We start from the raw sequence: 7,084 nt of genomic DNA on the forward strand, positions 1-7,084 counted from the left end.
TGCTGGTGATTCTTGGTCCTTGATTCCTCTGTCACATGGCAATGTACACGGTGGCCTCTCCTGTCCTTTCCATTCTCTTCTGGGTTCTGTTGATTTCAGGTTCTGGTTGATCCCCATGGCTTTCTCTATATATCTGTCTGACCTTCATTCTGCTTATAAAGAATTCCAGTAATAGGATTAAGACCCATTCTGATTGAGGTGGGCCATACCTTAACTGAAGTAACCTCATCAAAAGGTCCTACTTATAATGGGTTCGTACCCACAGGAATGGATTAAGTTTAAGAACATGTTTTTCTGGGGGAAAATACAGCTCCAAACCACCCCAGACTATCATTTTTAAAAAGCAGAAAATAACAGATGCTGGTGAGGATGCAGGGAAATTGGAACCCTTGTACATTTTTGTTGATGGAAATGTAAAATATTGCAGCCTCTTTGGAAACAATTTGGCAGTTTCTCAGAAAGTTAAAATAGAATTATGATTAATTCTCACTTCCAGGTATATACACCAAAGAACTGAAAGCAGGGACTTCAACAGATATTTGTACATGAATATTCTTAGCAGCATTATTCACAATGGCCAAAAGGTGAAAGCAATCTAAGTGTCCATCAGTGGATGAATGGATAAACAAGATGTGATCTATACATGCAATGGAATATCACTCAGCCTTAAAAAGGAATCAAGTCCTGATACATGCTGTAACATGGATGAACCTTGAAGGCATCATGGTGAGTGAAATAAGCCAGAAAACAAAAGGACATAGAGTGTATAACTTACAAGAAATAATGAGAATATGCAAATTCATAGAGACAGAAAATAGATGACGGGTTACCAGGGGAGGGAGGAGGGGAAAATGGGGAATCAATCCTCAGTGGGTGCAGAGTTTCTATTTGGAGTGACAAAAAAGTTTTGGTAATGGATAGTGGTGATGGTAGCACAATATTGCAAATGTAATTCATGTCACTGGATTATATCCATGAAAGTGGTTATCACTTTCCACATATAGTTACCACAATAAAAAAAAAAAAAAAAGAAAAAATTTGCTCAGGGCTCTAATGGAAAAAGTGGATAACATGCAAGAACCGATGGGTATATAAACAGAGATGGAAAGGAGGCTCTGGCAGTAGCAGTAGTGTCTTCATCACATCAAAGATTTGGGCAGTGTTCTTGGTACCTTGACCCTAAGCCTCCAGCCCTCCTTGTGATGTTGTGAGTTACACAAAACCCTCACCATAACTTCCTCCCTGTTTAAGTCAGCCAGAATAAGTGTCTGTTGCTTGCAGCTAAGAACCCTGAGAGAGTAGTTGTTGGATTGTTTTAAGGCTCTTTCTTCACAATCTAAAGGGTGTCAACATTAATCAGTGCCTCATTTTTTTTTTGAAAAAAATCATTATAAAAAATATCTTGCAAACACTGCTATATACTATAATGCCTTAGGTTGTGCACTGAAACCTCTATGTAATGAAAAACTAAACTGACCTAAATAGAATTGATTTTCTCTTGAGTTAGTATAATGACTAAACATAATTCTAGATAACTGTGTGGACTATATTATTTATTTTTAATATAGTCAAAATAACCAAACTGACTCTTGCAGCAAGCCTGTCTTCTTAGCAAACAAAACAGATTGATTATGTGTCTATATAATTGCTTTCTCAGCAGTTGTTGTGAAATTCTTGATCCAATTAACAACATAGATCAGCTCCTCTTTTTAAGAGATTAAAATGGTATGCAATTAAATAACAAACTAATGCATCGATTCATTATATTTACTGAATATATCTATAGGTTTTCATCAAGCAAGCTGTCTATCATGCACAAAAGATAGGAGGCTTTATGATCTAACTGAGGAGACAACAACAATTACAAACCACTCTTTCCATCTCTCCTGCCACCAAGTTAGTGGAGAACCCAGGATGACCTCTTGTCTGGACTTTTTTAATCACTCCCTAGCTAGTCTCTTTTCTCCCACTCTTGACTCTGCAATCAATTTCCCATGGAGGAACTAGGGCATTTTATTTAAAAACATTAATTGGGTCATATTACTGCTTCAATAGCTTCCCAATATCCTTAGCTTTAAATTCAAACTTCTTAACATGACCTGCAAGATCCCATATAATCTTCCTATATTTCTGAACCTATCCCATTTCTGCCAACCACCCACCCCCACCACAGTGTCCCAACCATACTTTCCTATCAATTCTTAAAATGCATCCTTCTCTTTCCTGACTCGAGACCTTTAAACATATGATTCCTTCTGCCTGGAATGTTTTTCCATTCTACTGCTCACCTGACTAACCTCCACTTTCACTTCCCATTTTAAATGTCACCACCTCAGGGGCACCATATCTGACCACCCAACTTATAATAGGCCCTTGAATTGCTCTCTCACAGCATCTGATAGTTTTCCTTCATAGCTCTTACCACAATCTGTAATTGTATATTTACATGCTTGTTCACATGTTTAAAGTCTGTGTCCTCCACACTAGTCTGTAAACTTCAAAAAAGTCAGGGACCATGCCTGCTTTGTGCACCACCTAGCACCCAGCACCCAGCCAGGCACCTTGAATGTGCTTCTTAAATAGTTGCTGAATGAATGAATAAATGAATGAATGGAAGAGTCTGGGGCTTATTCAATATCAGGCAAAAATGACATTCTGGGCAGGGAGGGCTGTGAAAGCACAGAAAAGAGGGAACTCAGAAGAGCCTGGAAAGCTTAGGAAAGGTCCTGGGGGAAGTAGCACCTCAGCTGGACACTGAAGACTGGGTGAGGGGTGGACAGACTGTTGAGACCCATAGGGAGGAGCTTCACTGCTCAAGGAAAGGGCAGGGCCAGGGGAAAGGTGGCCACTTAGGAGGAGACAGTCACATCTGGATGTTAGTGAGTCATCCGTCAGCTTCCAGTGGGCAGTGAGGCCATGAAGCAAACAGTTTCTCATGCATCCTCTCTTTTGAGCAAATGTACTCAAACTACCCAGGAAACAGATCACCAGGTATGAAGAGTGGATAGTGGCAGATGCTGTAGGCTGGCTCAGTTGGTTCATTGCCAACTCTTGCAGGGATGTGCTTGCTGCCTGCTTGAGGATGGAAAGCTAAGACTACACCTCAGACTCCCTTGAGCTCTGATTCTGCCCCAGTCTAGAGTGTCAGACAAATACATCATACTAGAATTGGGGGTAAGTGACATTGTAAACAAGAAATCGCATTTCTGTTGCTGCTATTTGCAAGCACAGTAGTCATGGCACCTGTGTTTTTTGTTGTTGTTGTTTGCTTGTTTTGTTATTTCATTGTAATCATCTTAATATATTTGTATCAATTTTTATTGTGGTAACTGACATATACAACCCCAAAATTTCCATTTTACCATTTTCAAGCATATAGTTCAGTGACGTTAATCACATTCACAATGGTGTGCTACTCTCACCACCATCCATTACCAAAACATTTTTATCATACCAAACAGAAACTCTGTACCCTTTAGGTAATAACTCCCCATTCTCCCTCCCCTTACCTGGAAACCTGTAATCTACTTTCTGCTTCTATAAAGTTTGCATATTCTAGTTACTTCATATAAGTGAAATCAAGTGTCTCAAGACACTTGTTTTTCTGAGGCAACTGTAGCTGAGACCTCAGGGTCTAGTTACTGGCTTTCTGGTCTTGAAAAGCACGGCACAGAGTATCCCTTGTGCTCGTGTAGATCACGGCCAAGGTAAAGGGGCTCCAGGATGAAAACTGGAGAATCAATGATTTCTGGGTCTCTCTTAGCTAATAAAAAGCTCAAAAGTCACTTCAGAATGCAAACACAGTGTCAATTCCATAATTTAAGATGTTCCACCACAGACAATAATTAAAACTCCAAACTTGATTTCAACATAAAGTCTTCTCCCCTCCCACCACTAACCCAGGGCCTGCTGTAGGCTGGCCACTTGCCAGGGGATTAAGGCGCAAGGTCCTTCTTTCTTTCCCTGCTCCTTCTCCTCCAGCTTCCTTTCCAGGTTTTGTCCCCTCCGGATGGCAGGCCAGGGAGGGTGGAAAGTTCTCATTTGACTGGTACTATTTTAAGGTGGCATCTCACTTCCTGAATCAGTAAATGTTTACTTTGGGGTTTCTTTAGAGACTTCTATATCCCTGGTAGTCTTCTACCTGCAGTTTCTCTGATCAGGGCAAATGCATGCTAATCCTGCATTTATTTCCTCCACAGTCTCTAGGAAAGGGGTGATCCACTGCAACTTCAATTCTGTTGAGGTCTCCTTATTCCTCTGGCATTCTTAATGGAAAGAATCTAAGATGGTTCCCACACTGACTCAAAAGAGCATGCATACATCCTATACAAAGGAAGCATGCACACATTCCTTGCTTCAAAAAGCCATGACAGCCCCACTCCTACAGCTCTTCTCCCAGGATGTGCCACCAGCTCAGCCTCTCAAGATGGCCTATGTCCCGCACCTGGCTACCAGCCCACCTACAACCCGACTCTGCCTTACAACCAGCCCATCCCAGGGGGGCTCAGCCCTGGCATGTCCATTTACATCCAAGGAGTGGCCAGTGAGCACATGAAGAGGTTCTTCATGGACTTCACCATGGTCCAGGGCCCCGAGGCAGACATCACCTTCCACTTCAATTCCCGCTTCGACAGCTGGGACAAGGTGGTCCTCAACACACAGCAGGGCGGCCGCTGGGCAGCGAGGAGAAGAAAAGAAGCATGCCCTTCCACAAGGATGCTGCTTTTGAGCTGGTGTTCATGGTCTTGGCCAAGCACTACAAGGTGATAGTAAATGGAAGTCCATTCTATGAGTATGGGCACCAGCTCCCCCTACAGATGGTAACCCACCTGCATGTGGAAGGGGATTTGGAGCTTCAATCGATCAACTTCATTGGAGGCCAGCAGCCCCCAAGTCAGAGACCCATGATTACTCCAGCACACCCAGGTCCTGGACAGAGCCTTCAAGCACAGAAGCCAAATGACCTGCTGACCATGGAGGGACCCCCAACCTTCCCACCTGTGCCATTTACAGGGAGACTACAAGGGCGGCTGATAGCCAGAAGAACCATCATAGTCAAGGGCTACATTCCCCCTTCTGCCAAGAATTTAGTCATCAACTTCAAGGTGGGAGTCTCGGGGGACCTTGCCCTCCACATTAGCCCCCACCTGAACAAGGGTGCCGTGGTTCGGAACAGCTATTTGAATGGCTCGTGGAGAGCCAAGGAGTGGAAGATATCCTACAACCCATTTGGTCATGGGCAGTTCTTTGATCTGTCCATCTGCTGTGGCATAGATCGCTTCAAGGTCTATGTCAATGGCCAACACCTCTTTGACTTCTCCCATCGCCTCAAGTCCTTCCAGAAGGTGGACACGGTAGAGATCCAAGGTGACGACAACTTATCCTATGTCCAAATCTGATCAATCCCCTGGGCGACAGCCCTTGGGAACACAAAGAGAAGGACCTCCCAGTTCACCCAATAAAATGTCTGCAGGTGCCTCCAAAAAAAAAAAAAAAAAAAGCCATGACAGTGCAGATCCATCATAGTGTAACAGCAACCTTCCAGTTTGCCATAAGCCAGCTTGACAGTCCATCTCCAGTTTCTAGATTCCCAGGATAGAAATCAAACCACATCCATGCCGATTCTCTAACGGCAGGAGAAACAAGCAGCTATCCAAGTGGTCTCGTTGAAGCCCCTCTTACTCAGTTCGTACGAGAAATAGAGAACCCCACCTCTTAAGGATGGGGGTTTGAGACTTACAGCTCACCAGTGTCTTTCTTTAAAAATCCTTCACACTAAATCCTTTCTTCATGTCTACTTTCTCTACTACTTTATGCCTTGACACAATGACTTATCTAATCAGTCTCTGTCACCTACTTTGAAATTTCTACAGAGTAATCTATTTTACAACTCTCTTTGGTTTCTGATCATATTGTTGCCTCAGTTGATGCATGGATTTTAACATCTTTTTGCATTAGCATTCATCTCTCCCCACCACTAACTTCTGCCTTTCTAAAAGAGCATTGCTCTTTTCTGGGTATCCATCCCATCTCCAGTTCCCTGTGTGGAGCCTAACTAATACAACCCAGTATTAGTACTTTTATCCTTTCCCAAAGATCGAATCAGGAACCAAGGCTTAACTAATTAGCAAAGGCCTTCTCCTGGTCTGATACTGGTTCAGTGTTGAGCCTATGTCCCAAATTAGCCCAATTCTATTAAAGGGCTAGAGCTTCCTCTCTCTTTCTCCTGCTTGGAATGAAAAAGGAAGCATGTCATCCTAATTGCTGTCAGCCACCTTCTTGTGATCATAAGGAAAATCACCCTAAGGATAACATCAGCTGGTGGAAGAGGCAAAGCTGAGAACTGGAGACCTTATCACGGAGTACCTAGGATTGCTTTATCCCTACACCTCTTTATATAAGAGAAAATAAATGTCCTTATTATTTCAGCCGATATGAGTCCAAGTTTCTGTTATTAGCAACCAAAAGCTAGTAATCTGCTCTAGATTCCCTGTGGGGGTGGGGGTGGGGCATGAGCTCACCCCTGAGCCATTCACTGTGGCTGCAGTGATGGAAAACATTAATAGGCGTAGCAAATGTCACTTGTTTCTTCCCTGGAACTGGAGGTAGAAGTGACTTTCCAAGAACCAAAGGACCCCACCCCACCCCATATTTTGGGAAAAAGGAAGAGGGAAAGGGATGCCAGGGAGGCAAACACCCCACTGAGACTCTAGGCCTTTAAGGTAACTTCTGAAACCATTCTCTTTTGTGGGAAGGAGTTGGGCTTCAGTTTTAATATTCCAGTTGTGTGGGTACTGATTAACAGCACCTGGGCAATTAATGTTATTAGAGATAATTGCTTTGCATACATTGCAGAAGTCCGCTATGCTCGATTATTTCCTTTCCAGCTAAATTTTTAACCTAAATTTTACTTATGAAGCTAATAGGTATTTTGGGGAAAAAATACTGCAAATGTATTTTATAAGAAGATACCAAATCAATACATGAACTTCTGAATATAGCTTTTAATTAAATAAATGTCTTTATGGGAAGTTGCTTTTTCCAGCCAACAAGGCTCTTTAGTTAACTATTTTGTCTTTATTCT

General features: G+C 42.6%; 1 pseudogene; it reads left to right on the top strand.

The window, feature by feature from the left end:
• Positions 1-4,443: 4,443 nt before the first annotated feature.
• LOC119537860 lies at positions 4,444-5,399 on the top strand (annotated as a pseudogene).
• The last annotated feature ends 1,685 nt before the right edge of the window (positions 5,400-7,084 follow it).

Source organism: Choloepus didactylus, chromosome 6, assembly GCF_015220235.1.
Source record: "Choloepus didactylus isolate mChoDid1 chromosome 6, mChoDid1.pri, whole genome shotgun sequence".
NCBI lineage: Eukaryota > Metazoa > Chordata > Mammalia > Pilosa > Megalonychidae > Choloepus > Choloepus didactylus.